The sequence below is a fragment of the Enhydra lutris genome, unplaced genomic scaffold (genome assembly GCF_002288905.1).
Source record: "Enhydra lutris kenyoni isolate GAN:26980312 unplaced genomic scaffold, ASM228890v2 scaffoldscaffold102, whole genome shotgun sequence".
Taxonomy (NCBI): domain Eukaryota; kingdom Metazoa; phylum Chordata; class Mammalia; order Carnivora; family Mustelidae; genus Enhydra; species Enhydra lutris.
This window is the reverse complement of record NW_019154186.1, coordinates 701,528-718,677: the sequence shown is the minus strand read 5'-3', so window position 1 is coordinate 718,677 and position 17,150 is coordinate 701,528. Positions and strand designations below refer to the sequence as shown.

Below are 17,150 nucleotides of genomic sequence, written 5' to 3'. Positions count from 1 at the left end.
AGAAAGCCATGAGTTCCGTGCTTTGCTTTCTCCTCCTCTGGAATTCGCTGCTCTCCTTGGTATTGAAACTGCAGTCCTTGGTAGGTGAACTTGGTCCTGGCTGGGTTTCTTATTGATCTTCTGGGGGAGGGGCCTGTTGTTGTGATTCTCAAGTGTCTTTGCCCCAGGCGGAGTTGCACCGCCCTTACCCGGGGCGGTCTGAGTAATCCGCTCAGGTTTGCTTTCGGGAGCTTTTGTTCCCTGAGCGCTTTCCATAGAGTTCCGGAGGGTGGGAATGAATATGGCGGCCTCCCGGTCTCCGGCCCGGAGGAGCCGAGAGCCCGGGGTCCCACTCCCCAGTGCGCCCTCAGAGAACAGTACCCAATTACTCCCGTCACCCTGGCCTCCGGCCGCGCTCCGAGCTGACTGAGCCTGCGACCGGTTCAAGGTATCCCCGAGCTTAGAGCTTACTCCTCGGCTCTGTCTCTGTAGGTGGCTTCCCCGTTCTACTACCTGAAAGCTCTGCGACACTCAGACGCCCCCGATCCTTCTGTGACCCTGCGGGACCTGAGGCCATGCTGACCCCGCATGGGCTTCACCCCAGTTAAGCCTCTGGAGCGATGTCCCTCAGCGGAACTGACTTTTAAAAGTCCTGATTTTGGGGACACCTGGGTGGCTCAGTTGGTTAAGTGCCTGCTTTCAGCTCAGGTCATGATCCCAGGGTCCTGGGATCGAGTCCCACATTGGGCTCCCTGCTCAGTGGGGAGCCTGCTTCTCCCTCTGCCCCCACTCCAACTCATGCTCTCTCATAAATAAATAAAATCTTTAAAAAAAAAAAAAGTCCTCATTTTGTGCTCCGCTGCTCCGCCGCTTGCCGGGAGCCGGCCCCTCCCCCCGCGGTCTATCTTCCCGTCGCTTTGGATTCACTTCTCTGCCAGTCCTACCTTTCAGAAAGTGGTTGATTTTCTGTTTCTGGAGTTGCTGTTCTTCTCTTTGCTCTCCTGTTGGATCTGTAGGTGTCTGCAATCTTTAGATAAGCTATCTAGCTGATCTCCCGCTACCTGAAGTAGTCTCAGCCTGCTACTTCTCCGCCATCTTGACTCCTCCCAATCTACACTTTCAATGCAATCTCTTTTTTATCAAAATATCATTGACATTTTTCAAAGAGCTGGAGCAAATAATCATAAAATTTGGATAGAACCAACTGATACCCTGAATCGCCAGAGGAATATTGAAATAGAATACCTCAGTTGGTGGCATCATAATGCTGGACTTCAAATTATATTACAAAGCTGTGATCATCAAGACAGTATGGTGCTGGCACAGGAGCAGACACATAGATTAATAGAATAGAATAGAGAACTCAGAAATGGACACTGAACTCTATAATCAACTGATCTTTGACAAAGCAGGGAAGAATATCCAATAGAAAAAGGGCAGTCTCTTCAATAAATGGTGCTCAGAAAATTGGACAGCCACGTGCAGAAGAATGAAACTGGACCATTCTCTTACACCACACACAAAAACAAATTGGAAATGGATGAATGACCTCAATGTGAGACAGGATTCCATCAAAATCCTAGAGGAGAACACAGGCAGTAACCTCTTCCACCTTGGCCACTGCAGCTTCTTCCTAGACACATCTCCAAAGGCAAGGAAAACAAAAGCAAAAATGAACTATTGGGACTTCATGAAGATAAATAGCTTCTGCAAAGCAAAGGAAACAGTCAACAAAACTAAAAGGCAACAGACAGAATGGAAAAAGATATTTGCAAATGATAAATCAGATAAAGGGCCAGTATTCAGGATCTAAAAAAAAAAAAATACGTATCAAAACCAACACCCAAAAAACAAATAACTCAGTCAAGATACAGGCAGAAGACATGAACAGACGTTTCACCAAAGAAGACATACAAATGGCCAAGAGACACAGGAAAAAATGCTCCTCATTACTCAGCAACAGGGAAATACAAATCAAAACCACAATGAGATACCACATCACACCAGTCAGAATGGCTAAAATTAATAAGACTGGAAACATCAATATTGGTAAGGGTGTGGAGAAAGGTAAACCCTCTTACTCTGTTGGTGGGAATGTGAGTTGGTATAGCTATTCTGGGAAAAAAGTATGGAGGTTCCTTAAGACATTAAAGTTGAGCTCCCTAAGCACTGAGTGTGGTGCAAAAACAAGGAATACTGTTATGCTGGAAAAAAAAAAATTACGCTAAGTAAAGAAGCTAAATGAAAAAGGTCATATACTGTATGATACATTTATAGGAAATGTCCAGAATAGGCAGAAATAGTGGAAATAAAAAATAGGTTATTGGTTATCTCGGGCTGGAGAATGAGGAGTGACTGCTAATAGGTACTATATGTTTCTTTTTGGGGTGATGAAACTCTTCTAAACTTAAGTGATAGTGATGGTTGCACAACTTACATGTGCTATAAATAAACAAATTGTGCACTTTAAAAAAAATAATAAATGTTTGGTAGAAATCACCTGTGGAAAAAAAAACTTGAGCTCCCTACAACCCAGCAATTGCACTACTAGGTATCTACCCCAAAGTTATAAATGTAGTGATAGGAACAGATCCTGACCCCAATATTTATAGTATCAATCAATGTCCAAAATAGCCAAACTGTGGAAAGAGCCCAGATGTCCATTGACAGAGGATGGATAATGATGTGGTATATATATATATATATATATATATATATATATATATATATATATATATAGTGAAAACTCAGCGACCAGGAAGTTTGAATACTTACCATTTACATTGACATAGATGAAACTGGAGGGTATTAAGCTGAGCAAAATAAGTCAGTCAGAGAAAGAAAATTATCATACAGTTTTACTCCTATGCGGAATATAATAAACAGCACAGAGGATCATAGGAAGGGAGGGAAATTGAATGGGAAATCAACAGAGAGGTAGACAAACCATGGGAGACTCTTAACTATAAAACAAACTGAGCATTGTTGGAGAGGAGGTGTATGGGGGAATGGGGTAATTGGGTGATGGGCATAAAGGAGGGCATATGATGTGGTAAACAATGGGTATATACACAACTGATGAATTATTGAACACTACCTCTGAAACTAATGATGTACTGTATGTTGGCTAATTGAATCTAAATTTTAAAAAAAGAAAAACGATCTGTTTTATAGTTTTCCTCTTTTTCCCACTGTGTTCATTTATTCTGTTACCTAAATTCCACATATGAGTGAAATCATATGGAATTTGTCTTTCTCTGACTGACTTATGTCACTTACTATATACTACACTCTCTAACCAAAGATTTCATTGTTTCTTATGGCTGAGTAATATTACATTTTTTATATATACCACAACTTCCTTATACATTTATCAGTCGATGGACATTTGGGCTCTTTCCATAATTTGGCTACTGTTGATAATGATGCAATAAACATTGAGGTGCATGTGTCCCCGTGAATCAGTATTTTGTATCCTTTGTGTAAATACCTAGTAGTTCAATTTGCTGGGCCTTAGGATAGTTTGTTTTTTTGTTTGTTTGTTTGTTTTTTTTTTTTTTAAGATTTTAGTTATTTATTTGAAAGAGAGAGAGAGATCATGAGTAGGAGGGAGGGGCAGAGAGAGAGGGAAAAGCAGACTCTCCACTGAGCAAGGAGCCCAATACGGGACTCAATCCCAGGACCCTGAGATCATGACCTGAGCTGAAGGTAGACACTTAACCAACTGAGCCACCCAGGCGCCAAGGGTTGCTCTATTTTTAACTTTCTGAGGAACCTCCATAACATTTTCCAGAGTGGCTGCACCAGTTTGCATTCCCACCAACAACGTAAAGAGTGCTCCCCTTCCTCTGCATTCTCCTAAACATCTATTGTTTCCTATGTTGTTAATTTTAGCCGTTTTGACAGATGTAAGGTGATATCTCATTGTAGGCTTGATTTGCCTTTCCCTGATGATGTGTGATGTTAAGCATCTTTTCTTATGTCTGTTAGCCATCTGTAAGTCTTCTGAAAATTGTCTATGTCTTCTGCCCATTTCTTCAGGTTTTTTCTTGGGAGGGGATTTCTTGGGTTTGATAAGTTCTTTATAGATTTTGGATACTAGCCCTTTATCAGTTATGTCATTTGTAAGTATCTTCTCCTATTCTAAAGGTTGCCTTTTAGTTTTGTTGATTGTTTCCTTTGTTGTGCAGGAGCTTTTTGTCTTGATGAATTTCCAGCAGTTAATTTTGCTTTTTATTACTGCCTCTGGAGATGTATCTAGTGGGAATTTGCCTTGGCTGTTGTCACAGTTGTTACTGTCTCTGCTCTCCTCTATGATTTTCATGGTTTCCTGTTTCATGCCTTTCATGCATTTTTATTTTCACTCATGGTGTAACAAAGTGGACCAGTTTCATTCTTCCTGTTGCTGTCCAGTTTTCCCACACCATTTGTTGAAAAGACTATACTTTTTTCATTTGATATACTTTCCTCCTTTGTGGAAGATTTGACCATATAGTTGTGTGTCCATTTCTGGGTTCTCTATTCTGTTCCATTGCTCTATGTGTTGGTTTTTGTGCCAGTACCATAATGTATATTGGTGACTACAGCTTTGTGATATACCTTTAAGTCCAGAATTGTGACGCCTCCATCTTTGCTTTTCTTGTTTAAGATTTCTTTGGCTGTTCAGAGTCTTTTCTGATTCCATAGAAAGTTTTGGATTTTTTTTCTAACTCTGTCAAAATTACTGATGGTATTTTGATAGGGATTGAATTAAATGTGTAGATTGCTTTGGGTAATATATATATTTTAACAATATTTGTTCTTCCAACTCATGAATATGTGATGTTTCTCCATTGTGTTCGTGTGTGTGTGTGTGTGTGTGTGTGTGTGTGTGTGTGATCTTCAATTTCTTTCATTGGTGTTCTACAGATCAAAAGATCTGTACTTTTCAGAGTACAGATCTCTTACATCCTTGGTTAGGTTCATCCCTAGGTATCTTATGGATTTGGGTGCAATTATAAATGGAATCAATTCCTTGATTTCTCTTTCTGCTGCTTCATTACTAGTTATAGAAATGGAAAGGATTTCTGTACATTAATTTTCTATCCTGTGACTTAGCTGAATTAGTGTAACAGTTCTAGTAATTTTTTGTTGCAGTCTTTTGGGTTTTCTAAATATACTATCATGTCATCTGCAAATAGTGAAATTTTACTTCTCCCTTGTCAGTCTGGATGCATTTATTTCTTTTTGTTGTCTGATTGCTGTGCCTAGGACATCCAGTAGTATGCTAAATAACAGTGTTAAGAGTCAACATCCCTGTCTTGTTCCTGACCATAGAACAAAAGCTCTCAGCTTTCCCCCATGAGGATAGTATTAGTTGTAGGTTTTTCCTATATGGCCTTTATGATGTTGAGGTATGTTTCCTACTTTGTTGAAAGTATTGATCAAGAATAGACTTACTTCTCAAATGCTTTTTCTGCACCCATCTATTTTTATTAATGTAGTATATCAGTTGGTTGATCTGTGAATATTGAACCATCCCTGCAACCCAGGAATAAATCCCACGTGTTCATGGTGAATGATTTCTTTGGATCCGATTTGCTACTATCTTGTTGAGAATTTTTATATCTATGTTCATCTGGGATATTGGCCTGTAGTTCTTTTTAGTGGAGTCTTTGTCTTGTAATTCTGGCCTTCTAGAATGAGTGTGGAAGTTCTTCTTCCATTTTTGCTTTTTGAGATAGTTTGAGAATAGCTATTGATCCTTCTTTAAATGCTTGGTAGAATTCCCCTGGGAAGCCATCTGGTCCTAGATTTTGTTTGTTGGGAGATTTTTTTATTGTTAAAATTTCTTTGCTGGTTATGGGTCTGTTCAGGTTTTCTTTTTTTTTAATTTCTTTCTGTTTCAGTTTTGATAGTTTATATGTTTCTAGGACTTTACCCATTTCTTCCAGATTGCCCATTTTATTGGCAAAGAGGTTTTCATAATATTACCTTATAATTCTTTGTGGTGTTGGTTGTGATGTCCCCTCTCTCATTTATGATTTTATTTATTTAGGTCCTTTCTCTTTTATTTTTGGTAAGTCTGGTGTTAGCCTTCATTTGTTGTTCTTCTTTTAGCTCCTTTAGGTGAGAGGTTAGGTGGTATATTTGAGATGTTTTTTCATCGTTTCTTAAAGTAGGCCTGTATTGCTATATAGTATCTTCTTTGGACAACTTTTTCTGCATCCCAATGCTTTTAGATTTTTGTTTTCATTTTCCTTTATTTCTATGTATTTTTAAATTTCTTCTTTAATTTCCTGGCTGGCCCATTCATTGCTTAGTAGCATATTGTGTTGTCCCCATGTATTTGTAGTTTTTACAAAGTTTTTCTTGTAATTGGTTTATAGTTTCATGGTGTTGTGGTCAGAAAAATTGCATGACATGATTTCAATCTTTCTGCATTTCTTTAGGCCTCTTTTGTGACCTGGTATGGGAACTGTTCTGTAGAATATTCCATGTGCACTTGAAAAGAATGTGTATTCTGTTGTTTTATGATGGAATGTTCTGAATATATTTCTTAAGTCCATCTGGTCCAGTGTGCCATTCAAGCCATTATTTCCTTGTTGATTTTCTGCTTAGATGATCTGTCCGTTATGTAAGTGGGGCTGATATTGACCCCTACTACTATGTGTTATCAATGAGTTCCTTTTCATTTGTTATTATTTGTTGTATATATTTGGGTGCTCCCATGTTGGATGTATATTTACAATTGGTATATTTTCTTGTTGGATTGTCCCCTTTATGACTATATAAAATGCCCTCCTATGTCTCTTTTTATAGTCTTTATTTTAAAGTCTAGTTTGTCCAATGTAAGTATTGCTACTCTGGCTTTCTTCTGACATCTATTTGTGTGATAAATGGTTCTCCATCCCCTCACTTTCAATCTACAGGTGTCTGCAGGTCTAAAATGAGTCTTTTGTGGAGAACCTTGCTGGCTCAGTCAGTGGACCATGCAACTCTTAATCTCAGGGTTGTGAGTTTGTGGGCCACATTGGGTATGGAGATCACTTTTTAAAATAAGCTTAAATAAATAAACAAACAAACAGGTAAGTAAATAAAATTAGTCTCTTGGTGGCAGATGGGTCTTGTTTTCTTTTCCTTTCTGACACCCTATGTCTTTTGATTGGAGTGTTTAGTCTATTTACTTTCAGAATAATTATTGATAGATATGTATTCAGTGCCACTTTATTACTTGTTTTGTCTATTTTTCTGGAGATTTTCTTTAATCTTTTATTGTCTTTGTCACTTTTGGTATCTCTCTTCCATTCAAAGAGTCCCCTGTAATACTTCTGGCAGGTCTGGTTTAGTGGCCATGAACTCCTTTAGATTTGTTTGTCTGGGAAACTCTTTATCTCTCCTATTCTGAATGATAGCCTTCTGTGATAGAGTGTTCTTAGCTGAAGATTTTCCCATTCAGCACTTTGACTATATCATGCTACACCCTTCTGGCCAAGTTTCTGTTGAGAAATCTCTAGCTGGCCTTATTGGTTTTCCCTTGTAAGTTAAGGATTTCTTTTGCTGCTTTTAAGATTTTTGTTGTTGTTGTTGTTGTTTATATTTTGGAAATTTAATTACAATGCGTCTTGGTGTTGGTCTGCTTTTGTTGATTTTGACGGGAGTTCTCTGTGTCTCCTGGATCTGGATGTCTGTTTCCTTCCTCAGATTAGGAAAGTTTTCTGTTACTATGTTTTGAAATAAATTTTCTGCCCACTCTTCTCTCTTCTTCTTCTGGGACTCCTATAGTATGAATGTTACAATTTTTGATGGGGTCACTGAGTTCCCTAAGACTAGTCTCACTTTCCATAATTCTTTTCTCTCTGTTGTTCAGCTTCATTATTTCCCATTATTTTTTCTCCTAGGTCACTAATTCATTCCTCTGCTTCTTCCAACCTGCTATTCACTACATCAAGCTTGTTTCCAATGTCATTTACTACATTATTTTTAATAGATTCTCTTTAACTCTTTTATATCTATGGGAAGGGTCTCCCTGAGGTCTTCTTTTCTCAAGCCTGAGTGTTCTAATGACTATTGTTTAAATTCTCCTTCAGGAGGTGCCTGAATGGCTCAGTTGGTTACACATCTGCCTTCAGCTCAGCTCATGATCCCAGATCTTGGAACTGAGCCCCACACCAGGCTCCCTGCTCAGCAGAGAGTATGCTTCTACCTTTGCCTCTGCTGCTCTCCCTGCTTGTGCTCTGTGTGTGTGTCAAATAAATAAATAAAACCTTTTAAATTATTAAATGGATGAATGAATGAATGAATGAATGAGTGAATGAATGAATGAATTCTCCTTCAGGCATGTTATTTATATCTGTTTTGATTGGAACTCTGGCTGTGGGTTTATCTTATTCTTTCATTTGAGATAAATCCCTCCATCTTGGCATTTTGTCTAAGTCTCTGTCTTCTTCTCTGTGATAGAAAAGCCATTTCTGTCTCCTGCTTCTGGAAGTAATGGCATTATGAATAAATCATGTAGTGCCCAGGGCCTGGCACTTCAGGGAATGTCTCTGGAATATCCTGTGTGTGCTGTGCTATTGTGTTTTTGCTTCTCTATCCATCAGGCCAGTCATCTGCAGAGGCTCTCACTCCCTGTAGTGAGCAGCATCTGGTCCCTGGCCTGAATGGTGCAAATTTTAACATGTGCTCTGATCTGCTTGTGAAATGAGCCCTGACACCAACTCCACCAGAACTGAAGCCCTGCAGAACTCTGGTCAAGAGACATGGTACACAGATAAAGGTTTGTGCTGGCCTTCTGGGGTAGGGTCTTATTACAATCGGACTGAGGTCCCATTGAATTATAAAAGCAGTCCTGCCGGAGCAGGACTCTGCTCTAGGGGGTGTGGCTTGGTGAAAGCAAGTTAGGTAACTAGTGCTGGTGCTGAACTAATTCCTGTAGGTGGCTCTTTGTTAATACTGAGAGGTGGTGGGAGAAGGGGGGAAATGGCGCTTGCCAGGTCCTTTGTTCCTGGAGAGGAACACTGCATCTCAGGGACATGTTCTGAGAAGAGCAATCTCCCCGTGCCCTAAGTGTTTTTCAAATTACTGCTTCCAAGCTGTCTGTCCCCAGGCTGTTTGCCTGCCTTCTCTTAAGGTCACTGCAGTGACCTCCAGGCTCTATCCCAGGGAATACTGTTGATCTTTAAAATTCCAGGCTTTAAACCCTGCTCGTTGCAGGAACTCACAATATTCAGCCCCTCTCATTTTCCAAGCCAAATTGCCAGGGGAAATGGTCTCCTTGTGTGTTCCGCTGTGTGTTCCTCTCTAAGAACTATGTTTAATCACTGTGATATATATTTATAAATTTCAACATCTCCATTTTAAATAAAAAAGATTCCAACTTCATGAAACTTATAGTCAAACTAAAAGAAATCACAGTACAATGAGGGTCTAATAACAAATTGTTTAATAATAAAAAGTGAGATTATTTTTCTAATATAAATTTATGGAAGACTCTGCCATTGATTCTTACATTTTATAGGCAAACTTGGACATATGATGTACTATTCAATTTGACTCATATAATTGAGGTGTTACATTTGTAACAAATTATATCAAATACATCATGAACTAAGATATTTCACACAAAACTTTCACAAATAATTCTGTTTAAAAAGTTATTTTAAATTATTATTCCACCTAAGAATATGGGGGCATTTTAAATTTATTTTTATATATTTTTATTTTTTTAACTCAAGTATAATTAACATACAGTGTTATATTAGTTTCAGGTGTACAATATAGTAATTCAAGAATTCCATACATTACTCAGTGTATTCATCACAATAAGTGTATTCTTAATTCACTTCACCTGTTTCACCCATCCCCTCTGGCATCCACCAGTTTCTTTATATTTAAGATCTGTTTTCTGTGTTTGTCTCTTTTCCTTTGTTCATTTGTTTTGTTTCTTAAAACCCACATATGAGTGAAATCATACGGTATTTGATTTTGACTTATTTCACTTAGCATTATAACCTCTAGATCTATCCATGTTGTTGCAAAAGGCATGATTTCATTCTTTTTTGTGGCTGAGTAATTAAATGATTCTGAGTATCAAATGATGATTAAAATTCCTATCATTAAACATAAAATCATTTTTGAAAGGACAATATCAAAACATTGTTATGATATTAACTTTTTTAATGGAAAGTTTATTGAACTACAAGTTTTAAGTTACACAGTAATGTTTGTTGTATAAACCATTTATGGTATATTACTTTATTATGTGTAAATCAGGAGGAAAATATTCAGCAGCTGCAATGCATTCTTTATTTTGCCTGTTTAGTTCTCTCAACCCTGACCTGCAAGGATCACATTGTCTAAAATATGCCAATAGAAATGCGCAGTCAAGTGCCTCATTTAGTTTTACTATGTTCTGCTGTGCTGCTTTCAATATGCTATTACATGATTACCTCAAGCCTCAAATAATTTTGTATTCATTGAAGATGATTTTTATATTTATCTTTTTTATGATGTCCTTTATTATTTTTATTAATTCTTCCCCAACCCATCTAGCCTTTTCAATACTATATGCCTTCAGTATCTACATAATTTAAAATGTTAACATGATTGAAAATTTATTTTTTTAAAGATTTTATTTATTTATTTGACAGAGATCACAAGTAGGCAGAGAGGCAGGCAGAGAGAGAGGAGGAAGCAGGCTCCCCACTGAGCAGAGAGCCCCATGTGGGGCTTGATCCCAGGACCCTGAGATCATGACCTGAGCTGAAGGCAGAGGCTTTAACCCACTGAGCCACCCAGGCACCCCCATGATTGAAAATTTAAAGTGCCAGCTCATTTTTAATTTAAATTTTAGTTATTTAACATACAGTGAGTGCCTGCTTACTTTAAAATTGATCCTAAAACAATGTTACAACTCAGGTTTGCAAAAGAAAGGGTACCCCTAAATCTTTTTTTGTCCAGTACATTCAGCCTGAGTGGTCAGTTTTACAATTGTTTCCATCAAGTTTTGGAACTGGCTTGGATTGAAATTGCTTTCCATCTTGTTCAAAATTACACCAAGAAAAAAGACACAATACATCAGGTTTCTTCCCAACACAATGTAGGTTTCCTCTGTTTAGAAAAGTGTGGTAATTCATCAGTAATTTAACCTATAGACATTTGAAGGTTGGAAAGTACCTCTAAGGGGCTGTTGACCTTCAGCAACTGAAAGAATGAGAACTTCAGCCACAGTCAATATATATTTATCTTTCTGTTGGGACTATTACAACTGTGCAAGTAATGCTGACCTTGAAACTTCTAGTACAGGATGCACATGAATAATGTTCCCTAAAGGAAAAATACCAAAATAGGATACTTAGATCCAAAATGCACATTCTGTAAAGATCAAAAGTTTATGAACATTAAAATCAATGCTGAAAGCAATAAGCATATTATTCCTATGACCTGGTGGGTTTCTCCTAAATATGTGTCTGGCTAGAATACCAGTAGACCCGAATTATAAAATTTGGAAATGCCAAATATTTCTGATATTCCCAAAGGTTATTGATATCAAGAGCTTGGCTTGTTTTCATGTGAACTGATCTTATTTTTATTTCTCAAAATACCATAATACTATAGATCTCTCAAAAATCATTATATCCCTTATTGACTATATCAAAAGCATGTTTTTTTATTTGTTTTTTAATCTGGATAAAACTTAAATGGTGAAATGCTAAAACTTTTTTTTAGTAATTTTCCATTCTATCTGATAAAATATTTGTTTTGGAGATTTTTTTTCCCTATTAGCTATAGTGTGCATCCTCATCAGGGACCAATGGGAATAGGTATATTCCTTTAGAACACTGAGGAATTACTTAATATATAACAATTTAGGTGTTCTAAATAGAGTCCACAAAGAGTAAATTAAAATGTAACTAACACCTAGTAAGTAATGGAAATCTGAGGAGAATTGGCTGGGCATCCTGTTCAAATAAAGTAGGAGATTAAAGGAAAAAAAAAGGAAATGCTCATTCTTTTAAAAACAAATAGGAAATTAATGTATAAGGCTAATTGAAACTAAAAGTGAAGTTAGACCTTCTCAAAAACAAACATATCTATATATTATTGGTAAAAATACATAACTTTTTACTTCTACAATTTCATTTTCCTAAAATACACATACAGATGACTGAGGCTCTATGAAAAAGTCTATGAATGGTAACAGAGACATGAATGCATAGTTTTTTTAAAGAAAATAAAAATATCTCTATTATCAAAATATTGGTTTATCTGTTGAGTGGCATTGAGTCATTTGTATGTCTCTCATTGGGATGTCATCTTTGCTACAAAGGGAGACAACCACTTGTGATGACTCTTTTGTGGTCCTGTCAACATTAAAAATCTTTAGTCTCCCACCCCACAAAATGATTTTAACACAGTCAATACATACACCAAGAGAGCCACAGACTTGGTATAGTGATACAAGCCACATTGTTCCATTGAGAGTCTGGCCATATGTACAATGTTAGGGAAAGATTTTGTTTATTCAAAAAAAGATTTTCAACTAATTGTATGATATGGAATAATTAAATAAATCTTTACAGGTACTTTTCTCTATTGTGGAACACCTTGCTTGAGTTGACTTCTGAACTGATCCACACAAGTCAACTCAACAGCAATCTAAACCTAGTTGCTCTTCAGTGGTACTGGTTCATGCCATTTTTGCAGTACCTCAGAAAAATCTAGAGATCTCACTAACATTTTGAAAGTGTCTAATCCATGTCAATCCAAATTATCTTGGTAATGTTAACACAATACTGTTTTTTTTTTTTTTGGTTGCTATTTAATCTCTAGCTACTTTCAGAGTGACCTCTATAATAAATCTAATAACCTTCTTACTGTTTATTCTTCAATTCTCTCTGAATCCAAGTTAAATTTTATCACTGTTTACTTTTTTCATTTCTTCCTCAAAATTTTCCCTTCTTTTAAAACAATATATTTAACATGGTAAGCATTATTTTAAGGATAATTGGAAATGTGCCAAGACTTTTATATAACTTGTAACAAAATCATGATAAACTTTAAGGTAGCATATATTAGTTCTTGCATTTAAATCCATTTGTTCTGGAGAATAGAATGTAAGATTTAAAAATGTCATTATTCTACTCAAATCATGTAGTTTTCGTCCTTCTTCTAAACTGACAAATTTATTTGCACCCCAGAGCTGTGTTCCTTACTTTTCTGTGACTAACCAACTCCTACTCATCTCCCATGGCTCAGCTTCTATACAGTCCCCATCTTTAATAAAAATTCCATTGTCAAAAAAATTGAATAAACATATATTGAGGTTCCTATTATGAGTGAAGCACTATGGATAGGCATTAGAGGTAACTAAAATAATAGAAATATTGTGTTACAATATTCTGTGCACAGAAAAGGGAAAAATCAAATCTAACTATAGGGACCCATGGAAAGAGTAACATTTGAATTACTCTTAAAATATTACAAACAGAAATTTGAGCAGGGAGTGGGTCAGGGAACACTGACAAGGTGAACTATAAAGCTTAAAGAACAGCATTAACAGCATTAACATGTCAGATTATCAGATGAGCTTCAGGGGCCTTAATGGAACTATTTCATATCAATCTCTTCTCTGGCTGCCTATAACACTTATTTGCTGTAGGGCTGTCATGTATTCTTTTTTGTGTATCTTGATGCAAAACACTATAAGCTCTGCAAATGCCAAAACATCTTATATTTCATATAAATTTCTCCTACAGTATCTATTATGGAGTGGGCACATAGTAGACAACCAAGAAATAGCTATTGATTGATTCCAATGGACAGCTTTATAGATACCTGTCTAAATATTAATTCATTTTGATACTTTTTTTTAAAAGAAATTATTGTTCCCTCTTCAGGGAGCCCATAAGCACCCAGAAAGGATTTTCATGTTAAAAGTGAAGCACAGATGAAACCTGCACACTATAAAAAAAAATGGAAAACTATATTTTAAATACTATTGACTCTACACCCTGTCTTCCCATTACTCAAACATAATAATGCATTTGGGAAGATAATCAGTGAATTAAAAGAAAAGCTGCTAAAATATGTACAAGTGTAAAGAGTGAAAAGATTTGATTATTTGCTTATGGTTCTAAAGTATCAAAATCAATGGCTACTGAGGAATTAACCTTATAAATTTATAGAAAAATCCAACATGTAACTAATCCCACACCTAACTAACCATTTATTGCAATCCAAATGATTTCTAAAGATGCTGGTGAATTACATTCAACTCATGACTCTTTTATATAGAGTTATTTTATATACATAAAATTTAGAGAAATTCACTTAATAATCATTGTCTCAATTTCCCTTTGAATTTGCTCTATTATCAGAGGCCCCTGCTATAGTCTCAAAAAGAAATCTATGTGTTGTTTCTTTTCTATTTTTAATGTCTGTGTAGAAACAATGGCTTTAATATTTAAAATCATATTTTGTATCAAAGTCAAAGAAACAAAGTATTAGATTAGGAATCAGGAGACTTAGGTTCCAATATCAGCCTTCAGAACTCAACAAGTCCTTTGCTCATTTGTTTTGCTTCTTAAATTCTGCATATGAGTGAAAGCATCTGGTATTTGTCTTTCTCTTATTTATTTCCCTTAGCACTGTATTCTCTACCTCCATCCATGTCATTGTAAATGGTAAGATTTCATTTTTTATGGCTGAATAATATTCCATTGTGTATATGTACTACATCTTCTTTTTTCCATTCACCTATTCATGGACACTTGGGCTGCTTCCACAATTTAGCTATTGCAAATAATGCTGTAATATATAGGGGTGCACTTATCCTTTTGAATTACTGTTTTTGGATTTTTTGGATAAATACTGTTTTTCAGCTGAGGCACAGAGAAGCTAAGCAACTTGACCAATGTCACTTGGTAAGTAAAAGGTGAAGCTTAATTGAGGGCTTAATACTATGCCAGTGATAAGCAGTACTCCTTAGTGACTGTTACTATTAGGAACAAAGTTACTTAGTGTGATTACTGGATTGTAGGTTAGATGTATGTTTAACAATATGATTTCACTCATATGTGGAACTTAAGAAACAAACAAGTAAGTAAAAGAAAAAGAAAGAGAGAGACAAACGAAGAAACAGACACTTAACTATAAGAACAAACTGATGGTTATCAGAGAGGATGTGGGAGGGGAGACAGGTAAAATAGGTGATGGGGATTAAGAAGTGCACTTGTTGTGATGAGCACTGGATAATGTATGGAATTGTTGAACCACTACTGGAATTAAAATTAAAAAAAAAAAAACACCTCAACAAGTCACTCAACTTTGTACTGATCAAAATACGCCCATTTGGAAACATGAATTTCTGCAATCGGCATGCAGACCCACTCCTAACCCAACTTTACCCCCATTTGAAGAACTTCTGAGTATAAATTAGAAATAGATGTGAAATTTGGTTAAGTCTTCAGGAAAAAAAAATCTAATTAACAGATGGATTTCATCTTGGTATGTTTCCAAACACTTTGGGGAGTGGGAGGAGAACTGATTCTTCTTCACTTTTCTGAAAAGTCTTACATTTAGAATCAGCCATCCCATTCAATTAAGATTCAAACCTAATAGAAAGTAATAGTGAATATACAAAACCAAGGAGAAAAGCCCTAAAGTCTCAGACTAACTTTTAGCACAAAATGAAAATTCTCAAAGAACCCAATCAGAGAGAAACAATAAATTCTGTGGTTTCAGCTCATCCTACTCTAGTTAAGCAGGTTGGTGCCTAACATGTCATTTCTATATAAATTTTGTCCCACTGTAATATACTTCTAAGCTTCAGTTGTGCCTTCAGTAAAAGAAAATGCCAGGTCCTGTGGATGGGAGTTAAAGAAAATAATGCACCCAGTAAACTGCTGAGGGCAGAAAATTTTCTCCCTGCTCTTGCAGGAGGAAACCAGTATATTCCCTGAATTATGAGATCTGAGTATCTGTACTGTCAAGAGCTTTCACTTTTTAAAAAATAGGCAGACTACTGTCTGAGTCACTAAAATACATGGCAGTAGAATTTATCTGCTAAAAGTTCAAGCCACATATGGTAATGTAACAAAAGAGCTCTCATCAACACTTAAAACTGGCCAAAGACAGCAGCAGTAGAGTGCACAACACAAGGCTATAAGAGAGCTTAACCACAAATTCAAATACCCTCTTGGATAAAGTCTACATATTAATTTTAAGCAATCATCATTGTTTTGTAACATTAGTCTTTAGAAAATTATCTCTAAGATAAAGAGTTTCCAAGACCAGCAAGGCTTAAAAGACTATGCAACCACCAAGCTGACACTGCAAGAAATATTAAGGGGAATTGTATAAAAGAGGAAAAATCCTATGAATAGCATTGAACAAAAATATAGAGACAATCTACAGAAAAAAAGACTTCAAAGGTAACACAATGTCAATAAAAACGTATCTCTCAACAATCACTCTCAATGTGAATGGCCTAAATGTGCCCATAAAACAGCACAGAGTTGCAGATTGGATAAAACGACAGGACCCATCCATATGTTGTTTACAAGAGACCCATTTCAAACCCAAAGATACACCCAGACTGAAAGTGAAGAGATGGAGAAGCATCTTTCATGCCAATGGGCCTCAAAAGAAGGCCGGGGTAGCGATTCTCATATCAGATAAATTAGATTTTAAACTAAAGACTGTAGTCAGAGATACAGAAGGACACTACATAATTCTTAAAGGGACTATCCACCAAGATGATCTAACAATTGTAAATATCTATGCCCCCAATATGGCAGCAGCCAATTACATAAGAAAACTATTAATCAAAATAAAGAGTCATATTGATATGAATACATTAATACTAGGAGACCTTAACTCACCTCTCTCAGAAATAGATCATTGAAGCAGAAAATCAATAAAGAAACAAGAGCATTGAATCACACATTGGACCAGATGGACCTCATAGATATATACAGAACATTCCACCCTAAAACAACAGAATACTCATTCTTCCCAAGTGCACATGGAACCTTCTCAAGAATAGACCACATACTGGGTCACAAATCAGGACTCAACTGATACCAAAACACTGAGATTATTCCCTGCATATTCTCAGATCACAATGCTTTGAAACTGGACTTCAATCACAAGGAAAAGTTCGGAAGGAACTCAAACACCTGGAAGCT

The 17,150-nt window shown here is 36.4% G+C and overlaps 1 protein-coding gene across 1 annotated transcript in view; it reads right to left on the bottom strand.

Moving 5' to 3' along the window:
• LOC111139361 (dachshund family transcription factor 2) overlaps positions 1–17,150 on the bottom strand; it is a gene marked incomplete at its 3' end in the record, with an annotated part of 862,916 nt that overhangs the window by 729,803 nt on the left and 115,963 nt on the right. The window lies entirely within an intron of this gene.